We start from the raw sequence: 17668 nt of genomic DNA on the forward strand, positions 1-17668 counted from the left end.
CTAAGTTCTCTGTATATATAAATTCATATAACTTTTACACTATTTTCACATAAAGAATATTATTCACATTTTACAGATATGAACACTGAAGATCAGGGAAATTAAGTACCTCCCTCAAGCTAACATACAAGCTTAGGATTTAGATCTAGAGTTCCAATTCTGGTATATTGGAACCAAACTCTTCTCACTAGACAATAAATAACACATAGCAGGTACATACACAATTTAAATTTCATTCATTCCTTTTTAAACTTAAACTGTCAGAGTAATCATGAGTCTTTTTAGAACCAAATCCTTATAGTCTATTGTAACTGAAGTAAGAATGGGCAAAACTTGAATGATTTATAGGCCAATTAAAGATGATCATGCTATGATGTGCACGCATATTGTTGTCCCCTTCAAGGCTGCGTTGGTTCTAGACAAAATGAGACAACAGGGATCCCTGGGTGGCGCAGCGGTTTGGCGCCTGCCTTTGGCCCAGGGCGTGATCCTGGAGACCCGGGATCGAATCCCACATCAGGCTCCCAGTGCATGGAGCCTGCTTCTCCCTCTGCCTGTGTCTCTGCCTCTCTCTCTCTCTCTGTGACTATCATAAATAAATAAAAAAAAATTAAAAAAAAAATGAGACAACAAAGTTTTGAGGTTGAGCCCCTCCAAAGTTTATTTTACACACCATTCCCAGCACTTATCCTCCAGAAAGTGCTTGCCTTTTTTCAGTCTTATGACTGTCAAGATATCCTTTATTTTAACCCAACTCCACAGGAGTGAACAATGGCCCACCCAGATTTGCTGATGTCTTTAGGTGGCTTTTCAGCCAAACATTTTTATAAATCTTGTTCTCTGTATGTCATTCTCTCATGTCTTCATGGGAAGTTTCTTCTATCAAAACTCAAGATATTTCTATTATCCCCTGTGAGAGGATGGTCTCTTAACCTAATAAGACTTTTTCTGAGTGTTCAAACAAACTAATAATAACTGAAACATTTGGGTCAGCATTTTCCTTTGCCTAAAAACTGTTTATTTCTCTGCTATCTAATGTATTCTGTAATTTCCAAATTTTGTCAATACCAAATATTTTGCAAAATATTATCATTGTCTTAAAATAGCCACTCTTATTTTTTATCATTTCACAAAGATGAACAGTGGCATCAAATACTGTGCCCTAGAAAAATAAATTATTAAGGTAATTTGATTACTGGATCTTTGGTGCTAGAAAAAAGGACATTTTAATTCACTCAATTTTAATTGTTTTATGCTATACTTTGAGTATACATCTAAAAGAAATTATTTGAATATAATCTATTCCTAAATACAAGCACTAAGAACAGAATTGATCAGTATGGTGAATAAAGTAAGTGAAAGGTAATAGTGCTACAACTAGGCAGTTTATTACATAAGAATTTCTAGTGGAAGAAAGTGTATATTGGACATACTTGAAATATGAAAAAATACTTAAGTTAACATGCTCACAATTGGAATTAAAAATATATATATTTTAACTTTTAGGAGAAATAAAAAGAACAGGAAAAAAAGATGAGAATAACAGCAGTAATGAATTAACTATAAAAATGTATCAAAGCGCTCTTTTGATGAAAAAAATAAAGTAACATGGAATTGAGTTTAAAAAAAATGCCAGTAGTAGAACAAAATAAAGTTATAATATTAAAAAACAGAGTATTTAAGACAAATATTTGAAACACTTTAGAAGGTACTAAATTTTTTGCTTTCAAAAGTTAGGCAGCAAATAAAAATATTTTATTTCAGAAGATTCCCAGTTCAAATAAAAAGCATGAACATAGATCCAAAACATGGAAAAATGCAAATATAATAAAGATTTTATTAGTCTTATTACGATTGAAAACAAAAAGCTTCTGACAAATGTGAGAATAAAAGAACTTCGGGTATAAGAGTTATTGAGTTGAGAGTAACTTGTGTTACTCAGAATGAACACAGATTAGTAAAATAAATAGTTGATTGTCCTTGGCTTTAAAAAAGCATTAATTTTCAATGTATTTAATTTTTAAGAATTAAAAAGCTAGGACTAGGGATGCCTGGGTGACTCAGCGGTTAAGCATCTGCCATAAATAAATAAATAAATAAATAAATAAATAAATAAATAAATAAATAAATACAAATGTATTTGCCTTAGGCTCAGGGTGTGATCCTGGAGTCTGGGGATCAAGTCCCACATCGGGCTCCCTGCATGGAGCCTGCTTCTCCCTCTGCCTGTGTCTCTGCCTCTCTTTGTGTGTCTCTCATGAATAAATAAATAAAATCTTTAAAAAAAATAAAATAAAATAAATATCTAGGAATCATCTAGCTATATAATATTCTAGTTATGCAATAACTAGAATAACTGCTATTTCTTCATATCTATTGTGTCCCTGAATGGAGTAGTCAAGGACTTCAAAGGGAACCTAAGTGGAGAAATATTAGAAGTTCTGAATTCTAAGAAACCCAGGTCATTAGGAGGAAGCACTGCTGTCTTTCAAGAATCAACATCAATTTTTAAAACCTGTACTGGTGTTCATTCTACAGCCTCTAGAAGGCTAAAATCGTGCCCTGTTTTTTTTTGGGGGGGTGGGGGGGAGCTTTATTATTGGTTATTAACCAGACTTAGCACATAGGAAGGAAAATCACATAGCATAATTATAAGTAAGAGTAGAGATAAGAATTACATGAAATCCAAGGATGGGTTTCAAAAGCAAAATGATCAGAAAATGATTTTTTACGTTTTGGGATTTGAGCTTGACTTTGAAAATAGGAATACAAAAGGTAGAAAAAGGTAAAATAAAACCAACAAAGAATAAATACAATGTTTAATGATCCAAATATAGTAATATTTATTCTTATGGGATAATGAGAACCAGCACCAAGACTTCATCTCAGAAACAGTAGAAAATAAGGTGGTCATAGGATAGAGTTAAATTATGAAGTTTTGAAAGGAAATATAGCATTTTTCCTATTATTACTTATAGCAGTAAACACGTGTCCCCTATACCTATTTTTCCCTCTTCGGGGTGTTGGAAGAGAACCAGATAGACCTTGTATGTGCACAAAACGGATTTCTTACGCGACAGAAGAGAAAGCCCAAACTCTAAATCTGGAAGGTTGTATAAGCTACCTAGTGCCCTCTCCCCTCGTCTGAGAGGGAAAGAAACCTTTGCTCTCTAATGTTTTACAATTCTTTGGAATGTGAACAGATAGCCCCAGGTTTTAGCTGGGTTTTACCCCCTTGGAAAAGCAAGCACAGATAGAAATAAATCTTCAACTCTCTCCAAAGCTTTCTCATTATCTACTCAGTAATCTTTTACTTCCTTTAACCCAGCTTCCAATTTCCCTAAATGTGCAGAAACATGAAAATATGCCCTTGCTGACATCAGGCAGGTCTGCGTTTAAATCACAGATCCATTATTTACCAGCTGAATGCATTTGTACAGTTATTTAATATCTCTGAGGTCCAGTTTCCTCAATTGTAAAACAAAAATAAACTTTAAAGGACATAACTTAAAAGTTGTTGTGCAATGTAAGTGGGAAAATGCATGTAAGGAACTAAAAATTGCCCAGCCCTGTAGTAAGTTTAAGTCATGTTAGCTACAATGATTTGTATTTTGAATTCCAGAAAGAAGCCTCTAAATTTTCTATAACTTAAATATGAGGTTATTTACAAATTTGAGAAGCTTGAGGTGGAGAATGGTGTTTAAGCACCATCATTAGAGCAAGTCTTTGGGATGAGCCAGTCCTGGATTTCAGTTTGAACCTTGGCTCTGCCATTTACTGACCATGTAACCTTAAAGGGAAGAGTTGGAAGTATTTCTCAGTCTTCTAAGCTTTATTTTCCTCATACTTAAAATGTAGATAGTGATACTTCACTAGGATTTCTACAAAAATTAAATGAGATAGTTTACAAGAAGCATAAAACCTGGTGTATATTAAGCTCTCAGTGTATGTTAATCATTTTATTATTGTTTTAATTGTTATTGTTATTACCATGGGACTCCTAAGGAGATAGATTTAGAAGTAAAATTTAGCCAAGAGGATAGCCAATACACTCTTGAAGTGACACAGGGATAAGAGCCCAGAATCAAGGAAACAGAAGGCACTAAGCCTGTCTAGAGCTGTGAGGGACATTCTGAATTTCTCTACTTGCGTTTACTTCAGGAAAGAGCCTCAGCATTTAGAAAGAACATGCTCAATTGTGTTTTCCCAAATGGAAGTGGTGTAGGCTTAGCCATGGTAGAGGGTTGACTACTATTCTACTATATTTCTAAAGTAATGGAAGAGATGGCAGAGAAGAGGGTAATATATTTAACTTCAGTGGACCAGAATAAACAAAGAAAGCTGTAGAATTTTTTGTTCTATACTGTGAAATGGTCATATATTCCATTATTTTCTGCACACAAAGAAATGAATCAAGCATCATGAGTATTGACAAAATATGAACAATCTACAAAAATTGAATGCTTTATAATAATGTAGAAAATAAAACAAACAAGACATTTACAACTTTTTAAAACCACAATAGATGTTATACATTCAATTTTTTTTTTCTTTTACGAATATGAGTCTCAAAAATCCTCACAAGTAAGGAAATTATATAAAGTGATGAAAATGGGAAGACCCTAAAAAACTCATAAAGCATGGAGAGGGAGGCAAGAGACAACTTTGGATAGCAATGGAGAAGACAATATGGTTTATGATGATTATTCCCATTTGTTATCAAAGATAGTTTTCAAAACCATTTTTCCCAGTAGAGCACACTTTTTTTTTTTTTAATCGTTGTTAAGTACAGACTTTGGTAAAGACAGGAACCCACAAATGGGTGGTTTGAAATGATACTTTCCCACAAGTCTCCCGGAGAATCATTTTCTAACAGCTAGAATGCTTCTTTTGTCTTAGAGTCTTTTATTCCAAATTAAATTGAGGACAAATTGCATATTACCTCTTCATGGTAGTTCCGCACTTAAGGCACCAGGAAATTCTATAATATGATTCCTTTTCAAGGAAGTTAAATAGAAACCTTATTTCAACAAGCATACCAATTTCTATACCATTTGTAAAATTGATTCTGACCTTATCAGTCTCAGTCATGTTCTTCAGATTTGGGTCAGTAATTCAATCCTTAATGCTATTGAAGAGTCTAAACTGGACTTTCGTAAGCCTTGCCACTTGTTTACCTTTTTTTTATAACTGGGGGAAGAGGAGCACATGTACATGCACACACACACATGCATACACACAGATTAGACACGCGTATTATACCCCATGTTAATACCTACTATGGTCTTATATGTGGTTTATAAGTTATCCTCTGGCTTCATCTTATTATTCTACTCTTGTTTTCATTCTGTTACTGGTTTTTTATCTTATTGTTCTACATATACATTTTTTAAGGATTTTGTTTATTTATTTTAAAGACAGAAAATGCACCACATGCATGCATTAGCATGGGTGGGGTGAGGGGCATGAAGAGGCACAAGCAGACTCTGGGCTGAACGTGGAGTCTGTGGGGCTCCAGCTCCCGACCCTGAGATCATGACCTGAACTGAAATCAAGAGTGACGGGCACTGGGGGTTATTCTGTATGTTAGTAAATTGAACACCAATAAAAAATAAATAAAATTTAAAAAAAAAAAAAAAGAGTTAGTGGCTTAACTGACTGAGGCACTCCCACATGTATTTTTGGAAGGCGCTTTTTCTGACACTCTAAACAAATAAATAATAAGGACTTGACATCATAAAAACAAAAATAAAAACAAAACCAGTTACTTTGTTTCTCAAATACACACACATAGATATGTACATACATATACACACACATCTTTGCTGCTTTGTTAAATCTATAATTAGTTGCTCTGGAGATCTAAAGTACATATAGTTTGTAATTATATAGACTGGTCATGATGGTTAAAAGAATTTACAGGGGCACCTGGGTGGCTCAGTCGGTTGAACAATGGACTCTTGGTTTTGGCTCTGGTCATGATCTGAGGGTCGTAGAATCGAGCCCCACATCAGACTCCATGCTCAGTGAGGAGTCTGCTTATCCCTCTCCCTCTACTTCTCCACTGCCCCCCTTCCTCCACTCATGCTTTCTCTCTCTCTCAAATAAATAAATAAAATCTTTTTTTAAAAAGAAGAATTTACAGGTAAGGATATTATCTTATGCATGTTACTTCATGTTCCTTTTTCAAAAAGTTGTTTGTTCAGATCACACTTTGCTCCAAAACAGGATACAACTCTACTAGATACTGATATATAATACATACCTAAAATATGTCCACTTAAAGATAAATGGATCTTTCTAAAAATTCTATGTTTAGAAAATATTTCAGTGGTGCTTTAAACCAATAGTAATGAAAAACTACTTTAAAAGGGTGCCCTTGGGCAGCCCCGGTGGCTCAGCAGTTTGGCGCTGCCTTCAGCCCAGGGCATAATCCTGGAGACCCAGGATCGAGTCCCACCTCAGGCTCCCTGCATGGAGCCTGCTTCTCCCTCTGCCTGTGTCTCTGCCTTTCTTCTCTCTCTCTCTCTCTCTCTCTCTCTCTCTCATGAATAAATAAATAAAATATTTAAAATAAAATAAAATAAAAGGGTGTCCTTAAAACTGTACTCAACCACTTTCTACTCATTTAAGAAAATCCTAATTTTTAATAAATAATCATTCTCTAAATGTTGACAAGGTCCATTTAGAAATATATCGCCAAGTGTAACTGTCTGCAAACTGGGACATTTCCATGTAGATAAGGCATCTACACTCCCTCTGTAAGAGGCAAAATAATGACACACAAATGCTGCCTGCTTCCTAATCCCCAAAACCTGTGAATATACTTTATACAGCAAAATAGGGTTTTCAGCTGTGATTTAATTTAAGGATTCTGAGGATGGGAAAGTTAGTGTGGATTACACAGGTGAGCCCAATATGGTCACAAAGGTCTTAATAAGAACAGAGTCAACTTTCCCCTGGCTGGCAGGGCGGAGGCCCCAGGATGCCTGGAGTTACTGTAAAAGACTTAAACCAGCAGGAGTTCATCAGAGCTCTGGCAGCCTTTCTCAAAAAGTCTGGGAAGCTGAAGGGCCCTGTATGGGTGGACATTGTCAAGCTGGCCAAGCATAAAGAGCTTGCTCCCTACGATGAGAACTGGTTCTACACGCGAGCTGCTTCCACAGCATGTACCTGTACCTCCCAGTCGGCGCTGGGGTCGGCTCCATGACTATGATCTATGGGGGATGTCAGAGAAACGGGGTCATGCCCAGCCACTTCAGCAGAAGCTCCATGAGTGTGGCCCGCAGGGTCCTCCAAGCACTAGAGGGGCTGAAAGTGGTGGAAAAGGACCAAGATGGAGGCCACAAACTGACACCTCAGGGACAGCAGGACCTGGACAGAACCGCCAGACAGATGGCAGCTGCAAACAAGAAGCATTAGAACAAATTCTGGGTTAATAAATTGCCTCATTCGTAAAAAAAAAAAAAAAAAAAAGAACAGAATCAGAAAAGTAGATGTGACATTGGACAAAGAGGCCAATGCATTTGCTGGCTTTGAAGATGAAAGTGGGCCATGAGCTGAGGAAGGTAGGTAGCCACTAGATGCCGGAAAAGGCAATGAACAGATTCTCCCCTACATCTTCCTGAAGGAATGTAGCCTTGCTGAAGCTTTGATATTAATCTAGTGAGATTTCTGAGTTCCGAACGGCAAGACAATAAATTTGTATTTTCTAAGCCACTAAATTTGTGGTAATTTGTTATAGCAGCAGTAGAAAACTAATATAACATCCAAAAGAATTGATCTATACTTGGCATTTCCACTTTCTTTCCTCCTGTTCTCTCTCAGACCCTGGACCAACTAGTCATGCATCCTCACCGCTCCATTGAAAATGTTCTTATAAAGGTCAGCAATGACCTCTACATTGACAAAAACATTAGTCAGTACTCCTGTCTTACCTTTCAACCCCTCAACAGCATCTTACACATTTGATCACACAAATTTTGAAACATCTTCCTTCTGTGGCTTCCAGGACACAACTGTCTCCTAGTTTCCCTCCTGCTTCTCAGTCTCCTATGAAAGATCCACCTTCTCTTCCAACTTCTAAACATCAACAGGCCTCATGGAGCAGTCTTCCAACATCTTTTCTTTCTATAACATCCTTCCTAAGTATTTGCATTAATTGTCATAAATTTGAATATTATGTATATCCTGATAAGCCCTAAACTGAGAGCTTCAGGTATACAACTGCCTGCTTGCCATCTCTTCCATTTCTTTTAGGTTTTCAAACCTAACATGTTTATAAGCAAACTATCAGTTATCTTCCCTAATCTTCAACATGTTTCTCCCATCTTCCACATCTCAATAAAAGGCACCACCGTTCACTGAGCTGTTCAAGCATCTTTACTTCTTTCTTGTACATTTCATATTAGAAGAACCCTTTAGCTCTTATCTTTGTGAAGCGATGATTAACCGCCACCCAAGTTCATGTTTCAGATCTCTGCCCTTTGTTAAGCTACAGAAACTACAACAGAACAAGAAAGATCTGTGGGACACTTTCAAATGATCTAATATACATACAATTACAGTTTTCAAATGACTAGAGAAAAAAACAATAGAAGAAATATTTGAAAAGAAAATATCTAAGAACTTTCTAAAATTGATACAAAAGACACAGAAACTAAAAAAAAAAAAAAGAAACTCATGCAGAATAAATACAATAAAACCAATCAGATTCAATCAAGCTCCTAAAAAGCAAAGATTAAAGGAAAAAACCTTAAAAGAAGCCATAGCCATAGTGATAGATATATAAGAAATAAAGGAGAAAAATACAAATGATGTCTAATTTCTCATTAGCATTAATAGAGGCCAACGGACAATGAAATAACATCTTCAGAGTACTAAAACTAAAAATTAAACATCAACTTCTACTCCTAAATGCAGATGAAATATTAGTAGAAACAAATAAAAGTGCACAAAAAAGTTTTAGAAAAACATAACTCAGAAAATCATCTCTAGCAGATTTCCACTGTAAGAAATGCCAATTTATTCAAGCTATAAATTTTTCTCTAAACCCTGGCTTAGATGCATCATATAAATTTTTATATACAGTGCTACTGGTTTCATTTAATTTATAAGATTTTCTAAATTTTTTCAAAATTTCTTCCTTGATGCATGAGTTACCTAGAAATGTGTTAATTTCCAAATAATTAGAGGGTTTTAGATACAGTATTGTTACTGATTTCTAGTTTAATGATACTGTGCTCAGAGAACATACTCTATATGATTTCAATACTTTGATGATTCTTATTGAGAATTATTTTATGTCTGGCACATGGTCTAATTAGGTAAATGTCCCATGGGTGTCTGAAAACAATGTGTATTTTACAATCATTTAGAAGGTTTAATAAATGTCAATTAGGTGAAGGTGGTTAATAGTGTTATTCAAATATTTTATATCCTTACTAAGATTTTTTTTCTGGCATTCTGTCGATTGCTAAAAGAAGGTTCCTGAAATCTCCATCTATGATCATGGTTTGCTCGCTTTCTCATTTAGTTCTGCCAATGTTTGCTTCATGTATTTTGAAGCTGTGTTATTAGATCCATACATGCTTAGAGTTATTACAACTTTTTGAACAACCATTTTCTCAGTGTTAAATGTTTCTTACAATAATTTTATGCTTGAAGTCACTTTTTCTTGATAATACTACAATCATACTAGCTATCTTCCTTGCAGTATGTATTTTTCAGCCTTTTACTTTCAACTATCAGAGTCTATACTTCTAAACAGCTGCAGTTAGGTCTCATTTTTTTTAATCCATTTTGACAATCTCTGCTTTTATTTGAAACTTATTTCTATTCTATTTAATATAATCATTGTTCTATATTGGTTTAATTCTGTATTTTTTTTCAATATAGCTCATTTGTTCTTTGTTCCTCTGCTTTTACTTTCCTTATGTCTTTTCTATGAATCAAGTATTTCTTTTTACCTTAGTATTTCATTTTATCTTTTATTTTGATATATTATCAAAATATATTTTGATATTTAACTCCTGGAGATTATAATATACATCTCTCAGTTATCAATCCACCCACAAACAATCTCAATACTTCACAAACAATATAAGAACCTTACAATCACTCTATAATTTCATTTACTCCACTCAACTTTTGTATTCTTATTAACCTATGTGGATTTTATGTCCCCAGACTCTTCTATAAATCAGAAATAAATTTCTGCTTTGTTTGAAGTCATTATACATTTGGAATCTATTCGTTACCCAGTCTAGCATACTTATCAAATACAACTATCAAAATATATCCCAAGTCTTAACAAGCCTCACTTTCTCCACTCTACCACCTCGATCTAATATACTATCATCTCGTCTGGACTTCTACACTAGCTTTCTAGATGATGTCTTGCTTCTACTCCATCCATTCCCTTAGTCTATTGTTCTAATCCTTTAAATCAGTAAATCAGATTGCCACACATATTCTCTGCCCATTACTTAAAACCCTCCAGTAGCTTTCCATGACACTTAAGAGTAGAGGCCTAAAATCTTCACTGTCAGAGATTAAAAACATTAAATAAGTAATACAATAGCACCACCAGCCCACACCTTACTGATGAATCAATCCTGAGGGAAGGATCAATGCATCTGCCAAGGCAAGGAGATGATGAGGAGTTCTGAGTAGAAGCTATTCACTCAATAGTGTGGAAGTGTTTCATTGATTAAATTACAAGTTTGGTTGTATCACAGCAAACAGACTGAATTTGGCATGGCTTACTAGATCTTGTGTGTTCTAACCCCAGATTTCCTCTTCAGTTTCATATTCCACCCCTTTTCCTTCTCTCCCTAAGCGTTGGCTATATTTGTCTTAGTAGACATGTAAAATACATATCACCTTACATCCTTTGTGCTTGCTCTTTCCTTTACTAGGAGGTTTACATTGTGCATGCCTCACTTTATAAGTTCTAGCTCAAAGGTCACCACCTAGAGAACTCCTTTGACTATCCTGTCTATAGGAACATCTCCTTCACTCTCTATCCTCTTACCCTGCTTTATTTCCCTTCATAGCCCTTACCACCTCCTGATATTACCTAACATTGTACTTGTTCTTGTTGCCTCTCCTACTAAATTGTAAAGGCAGGGCCTTGGCACGTCTTGTGTACCAAGAAATCACTAGCACCTATAATAGTTCCTTCTGGTCACTGAGATCACACATCAAAAATGATCTGATGACTGACATGTTATGATGGTAATAGATTTAATGCTCTATCGATGTAAGAGAGGGTGATTCTTTAGAGACAAAATTTTGTGCAAGTCATAGTGAAAAAGTTTAGAGTCACAAAGACTGGTTGTAAATCAGTAACCAAGATCCAAAGCAAAGGCAGTTATAAAGAAGCTGGCTTTACAAACATATTAATTTTTTTCAAAAATTCAATAGAAAACATTTGGAAATGCGTCAGCACTCTTCTGAAATGACCTTTTAAAAATTGTGTTGACGATGAAAGGATAAAATGTATTTATACCCGATGAAGAATATAAAGTGTATAGGGTTTCAAAATATTAGATGTAGGTTGAAATTTCCTATCAAATGTCCAACATGAATATTTTTGCATATACCCTTTTAAATTTCTTACTCTGGTATTAATTTTAGAAGAGAGTAAAACTGGGACTCAATATATTAAGTAAAAGACATTTAAATATAATATGATATGATATAGCCTTATAAATTTGCTAACCAACTTCCCCAGACTGCGCATATATACATCTGCTTCCTCAAGAAAGTATTATATAATTTTAAAAAGAAATGACCCCTTTATAACTTGTTAAGCATGAACTAGTAATGAAAAAAAAATTTTTTTTAAAGATTTTATTCATTTACTCATGAGAGACACAGAGAGAGAGGCAGAGAAACAGGCAGAGGGAGAAGCAGGCTCCATGCAGGGAGCCCTGAAAATTTTTTTAAACGTATTCCCAGGGCAACCCGGGTTGCTCAGTGGTTTAGCGCTGCCTTCGGCCAAGATCGTGATCCTGAAGACCCGGATCAAGTCCCTCATTGGGCTCCCTGCGTGGAGCCTGCTTCTCCCTCTGCCTGTGTCTGCCTTTCTCTCTCTCTCTCTCTCCTCTCTCTCCATGTCTCTCATGAATGAATAAATAAAATCTTTAAGAAAAAATGTATTCCCAATTGAGATACATCTGCTATCTAGAAGGCTGCTAGTATATGTAAGATATTAAGTAGGCAGTATCAATTATCAAATTAAATTTTTCCAGTGGTTTCAGGTCTTACCCATCATGTTTCTGCATACTTAAATCTAAACAATTTAAGAAGATTAATCATAAGGTTAAGGGCAAAGTCGATTCACTTAAAAGCATAGATTTTTTTCTGGTATATCTACTAAATGTATAATCAATTTATTTGAAGATATATAAAAGTTTTTTAAAAAACAAGTTACCAGAGTATTAAGCAGTACAGCTTCAAAAATAATATCAAATTTTATGCTTTTAGTACCATGATTATTTGGGGAACTATGACAGAAAAAAATATAATATAGATAGAGAAAATTGCTTAAATTTTTGGAAAAGTAAGCATTTCCCCCTTCTAGCAACATCTCCTAATATTCTAAACTTGGGCAGAAACAAAGAACAGAGTATCTGCAATTTAGCTCAAGCCACAAACAAGGTGGCATGAGTCTGGGTTTGAAAATGCAGTAGCCAAAAAAAAAAAAAAAAAAAAAAAAAAAGAAAAGAAAATGCAGTAGCCAAGAAACATTATCTGTGGAGTCCACATGTTGAACAAAAGATAGAGTGGAAGGACTTTCAAAGGAGTATATTCCTTCCAAGGAATCCATTCAATTATGAACATCCAATAAGAGATACTCCACGACTACCCAGTATTTAGAAAACTATCTCCCAAAATAAAGGGAAGTCTCTGCCCCCAAAATCTCTTTTTATTTTCTCCCAAATATTCTGATTTATTTTATTATGCAATTTTATTGCACAAACATTTATGAAAAGGATAAGTGAAATGATGAAAAAGATATGTACACAACAAAATCATCAAGAGGTTACTCCTTATTTCTTTGTGCATATGTATTTCTTTGGACTTTTGTAATATTTTCCAAATATTTTATATTAAAATGAATGTTATTTCAAACAAGTGTTATAGTTGTAGATCCACAATATTAAGCAATCTAATGGTTTTGAAAACAAGAACTGGCCATTCACTTAGATTTTTTTTTTCCAAGTCTTTCACTCTCATCTGACTTTGAAATTTGGAAGAGAGTATCACGGAAATTTGGAAAAAAAACTACATTTTTATTATTTTATGTAAGCTTTTCAAATATAAATCTATCTTCTTGCTAGGAAACTTCCTTTACTTTTACCTTTATGGCCACTCTGGCTCATTTTCTTCAAATCTGAATCATATTGTTTTACTTAGTGTAGCATGTTGTACACATTCCTGGAAATAACTGATGTATTTGTCTCATAAAACACTGTGTTTTTCTTCATGCAGGTGGCATTGTCCCTGTGCCAGGCGTCCCTGGGTGGCCACTTTGCCTATTTAAATGTAAATTATGTAGGTATGAGAATAGAACTGCAGGCACTGTTATAACAACTCACATTAAATAATATACTTATGTCTAGAAACCAAGTGCAGGAATTTTTCGTTGTTTTGAGAATAAAGTTGGCATTAGCATGGGCAGAATGCCGTTAATGGAGGCCATTAACTGGCCATGCCATCCAGGCAATGTATATCAACAGATTGAGGATAAACTCAGAAGATTGGTATGTATATAGCCAGAGCTCCAAAGCACAGTTGAGAAATTAACAGATCCACAGTGGGTAGTAGTTTCCTTTTGCACCTTTTCTCCTTCAATTCTGATCCTATTAAGTGTAAATGAAATAAGCTCATTTTTGTTGCAATTGAGTCAAAGCTCTACTGCATTTTGTTTTTATATTTATTTATTTTTTTATTCATTCATTCATTCATTCATTCATTCTTAGAGAAATAGGGAGGGGCGGCAGGGACAGAGGAGAGGAAGAGGGAGAGAAAGAAGCTAAAGCGGCTCCACACCCCTGGTGTGGGGCTGATCCCATGACCCCAAGATTATGACCTGAGTAAAATCAAGAGTCAGATGCCTAACTGACTGAGCCACCCAGGTGCCTCTACACTGTTTTGTTGTTAAAGTTCACCTAACCACTACTGCCATTTACCTGCTCAGTTTAATTGCCTCTCCTGTCCTTATCCTTACAGCTTCCTGGAAGAGTCTGACAGCATCAGAGTTACATGTGCGATCTCCTCTTGATTGAATCAAAAAGTGGTGTCACTTCCTCAGACTTCTTTTGGTTCCTTTTAACATTTCTGCTCGCTAGACTCTTCCCTGGCTTATCATTTAGCTGCTTGGTTAGTTTGATGGTCAGCATATTTGCTACCAGTTACTAGTAAAACCAAAAGATTTCATGGAAAGCTAGGATTTTTTTTATTTTTATAATAGTATTCTTTTGAAAGAGTAGAAAGAAAGCATGCAGAGGCATTGAAAGAATAAGTATATACATCTTTGTACATTGTATAAATTCCAAATGAAATATAGTATATGTTATTGATAAATTAAATGAAAATGGATATTAAAATAAAGCTAGTTATACTAAATACATTGCTAAGTGGTAAGAAACATCCTTGTGTTAGAAAATCTATTTTTCTACATAGACATAGATTTGTTTGATCCAGTTTTGCAGTTTTCATGAATACCTGTGAGCTATTGACATTAATGATTAGACAGTTGATACTGGTTTGTCTCCTAAGAAAGTGAAATTACTAATTGATTAGCTTTTACACTGCATTTGTGTTTTCTTTCCTTACAGATTTTTCTGCACTGTTTCTAAAAGATTTCTGGTTTCCAAAATATGAAGCTTAAAATGGACAAGCTACTATGATTCCTTAATATAACAAAATTTGTACTTTCTTCTCATATTTCAATCATCTGGTCAAGGAGTATGTGGCTACTTGAGCAAGATAATGGGATGTTTGTTGGCCATGGAAGCTAACTGGATAAATAGAAGATACTAGCACAAAATTATGAGAAATTTTAATTTCAAATCACTTAAACTTCAGTGGTGATGGCACCAGTAAAAAAAAAAAAAAAAAAAAAAAAAAAAAAAAAAAAAAAAAAAAAAAAAAAACATAGTTCTTAAGGCAAGGAGTTAAAATGGTGTCTTATGTGTAAAACACTTTTTTCTCATTTGGAAGACTAAAGACAAGATTTATCTTATATATTGTATTATGACACATAGGTTTGTGAAAAATAATTTAATCAATTTTGTCTCAGTTCCATAGAAATTCTCTTACCTTAACTTTAATTATGAATTTACTGTGTGTGCTCCATATTTTAGTTCCACACTAGACTAATAATCTTAAAACTCTGTCAAAAAAAAGCTTTTATCTAGAAGCCTATTGCCAATGCTTAGTTTAATTTGTATTTTGGAAAATAGTGATTTTATCCAAAAAGTCTCCCTAGACTGAAAAGGTTAAAAAACTTCACTATTGTCTAAACCTATCTTTCCCATCCTATAAACTAAAGATAAATATGTAAATGCTAAAAACAGAATGTCTGATTGTTGCCTTTTTAACATCTACTTATAAAGAGAGAAAATTTCAAAGTGCCACATCAGTTATACAAATGACTAATACCCCCTTTGAGAGAATGGATTAATAAGCCAGTTTTGTATGTACACTTTAGGCAATCAGGGCAATTACACAGAATTAAAAGAGAATCTCTCTGGGATTCATGTAAATGAAATATAATGAACATCTGCAGTTAGGTGTTTTGTGGGATAGCCACTATGAATACACCATCATGCCCACGTGGTTGGCATCTCTAACCATGTTACTTATGAGCAATTCCTGATGACTTGATTTCTTTGTACCAACACAATGATATATATGCCTCTTGAGCTTCACTTTCCAAAATGTGCCCCCTGTACACCATAATCCTCCCCACCACCACTTATTTCCATTTCAACATCAAGCATATTTCCCTAAAGGCAATAGGGAACTTGGCTATGTCTAATTGCTAAAACTGATACATAGTGGCAACAAAAAGTCATTAGCTAGTGCAAATTTGGCTGGGGATTTGCAGTGTTAGTTATAATCCACACCTTGGTTACAACATGGATTCTGTTAAGAATGAGAGGAGCCAAAAATCATCAACTGGAGTGGCTAGTGCCATAGGCAAAAGGCAGGTTGATGTGATTGACACAAAATGCCCTACCCACTCTAACCCTGTACCTATTTAGAAAGCCCTTTGTTTAATCCTGTATTGCCCAAGGCTACAGGCAGTAGGTCAAGTTTAATAAGGAGCCCATTTCCAATTTGTAATATCCTCTTTAAACAGCAAAATAGTGTTAGAGAAAGAACTCTAGGTCAGGAAATCTAGAACCAATCTGGGACATTTCAAACCCACAAGCTTTTATCAAGTGCTAACTATTTAAAGATACATGTGTTCAGGAAAGCAGGTTGTGATAAGGCATGTCCTCTAACCATGAGGTGCTTCCACTAGTCAGTAGAAACTGATATAGTTTTTCTTAACCTTTCAGTGCCTCAGTTTTGAAACTGGAAACAATTAGATCTCCTCCAGCATATTTCACATACATAATGTAATTCCCATCAGACTTACAAATGAGAATAAAGGCATCTAAGAGAGATCACATTGCACAAGAATAAAACCATAGTTGGTGTCAATAGGTACTTTAATCCACATTTTTTTGGCCTTAAATGTTGCTATAATGTTGACAACTAAAATAAATGGGCCATTGGCTGATGCTTCCTGCATTTTATTTCTCTACAAATCACCTTTTGATCACTTATATTTGTTTACAGCAATTTTGTTCCTATATTTTTAAAAAAGAAAATATATTAGAGACCTGTTATTTATAAGAAAAATAAGGAGAAGTGGAGGGTTTCTATGAAGCCTCATGAAGAATCCTTACTAAGAAGGCAAGTACACTTTATAATACATCTAAGTAGTCATGAAGGTAGATTATTTAGGAAATAAATGTTACAAAATGAAAATAAAATTTGAGGAAAATTAGGGAAAGTGAGGGGGAAATGAGACAACAACAACAAAAAAGAATTCATTAACATGATGATTTTTTCTGCTATACCTCTTCTTCAATTCATTTCCCCCAGTCTTCTCAGGAAGAAGCTAACCTGTGGGCAAATTAAGGGGCTGCCTCCACAGTGTGATTTAAGAAGACATTAAACAAACAAACAAAAAAAACCCCTACAAACCAAGAATCTGTCTCTTCCACGGTCTGCCATAGAATCTTTATGTTGATATCAAGTAATAATAATAATAATAATAATAATAATAATAATGGGATTAAAGAACTTTAGGGAATTTATTAAAATACTGTTCTCCATGAGGCACTGTACATGAAGCCATTATCAAACACTTACGCTAGTCTGAATGAGATCGGGCAAGTAGCCTTATGAAAAGGCTAAAGGAAAGTGGACAGCAGATTTTGATGGCAGAGAGGGATTTGGGGAGGTCACACCTTGGAAAATCTGGATGGAGTTACTCAGGAAACTAGACCATCAATGGCACCATGAGGAATCTGAGACTCTGGGCTGTAAAATGCCAGAATTAAAGGGACTTATGAGCAGATGGAAGAGGAAGTTTGTC

The 17668-nt window shown here is 34.8% G+C and overlaps 1 long non-coding RNA gene and 1 pseudogene across 1 annotated transcript in view; one reads left to right on the forward strand and one right to left on the reverse strand.

Moving 5' to 3' along the window:
- The window catches only part of LOC140608348 (uncharacterized), a 106323-nt gene that overhangs the window by 14185 nt on the left and 74470 nt on the right, over window positions 1-17668 (reverse strand). The gene's annotated exons all lie outside the window — the stretch shown is intronic.
- On the forward strand, window positions 6986-7439 carry LOC140608347 (uncharacterized; annotated as a pseudogene).

Source organism: Canis lupus, chromosome 17 (genome assembly GCF_048164855.1).
Source record: "Canis lupus baileyi chromosome 17, mCanLup2.hap1, whole genome shotgun sequence".
NCBI lineage: Eukaryota > Metazoa > Chordata > Mammalia > Carnivora > Canidae > Canis > Canis lupus.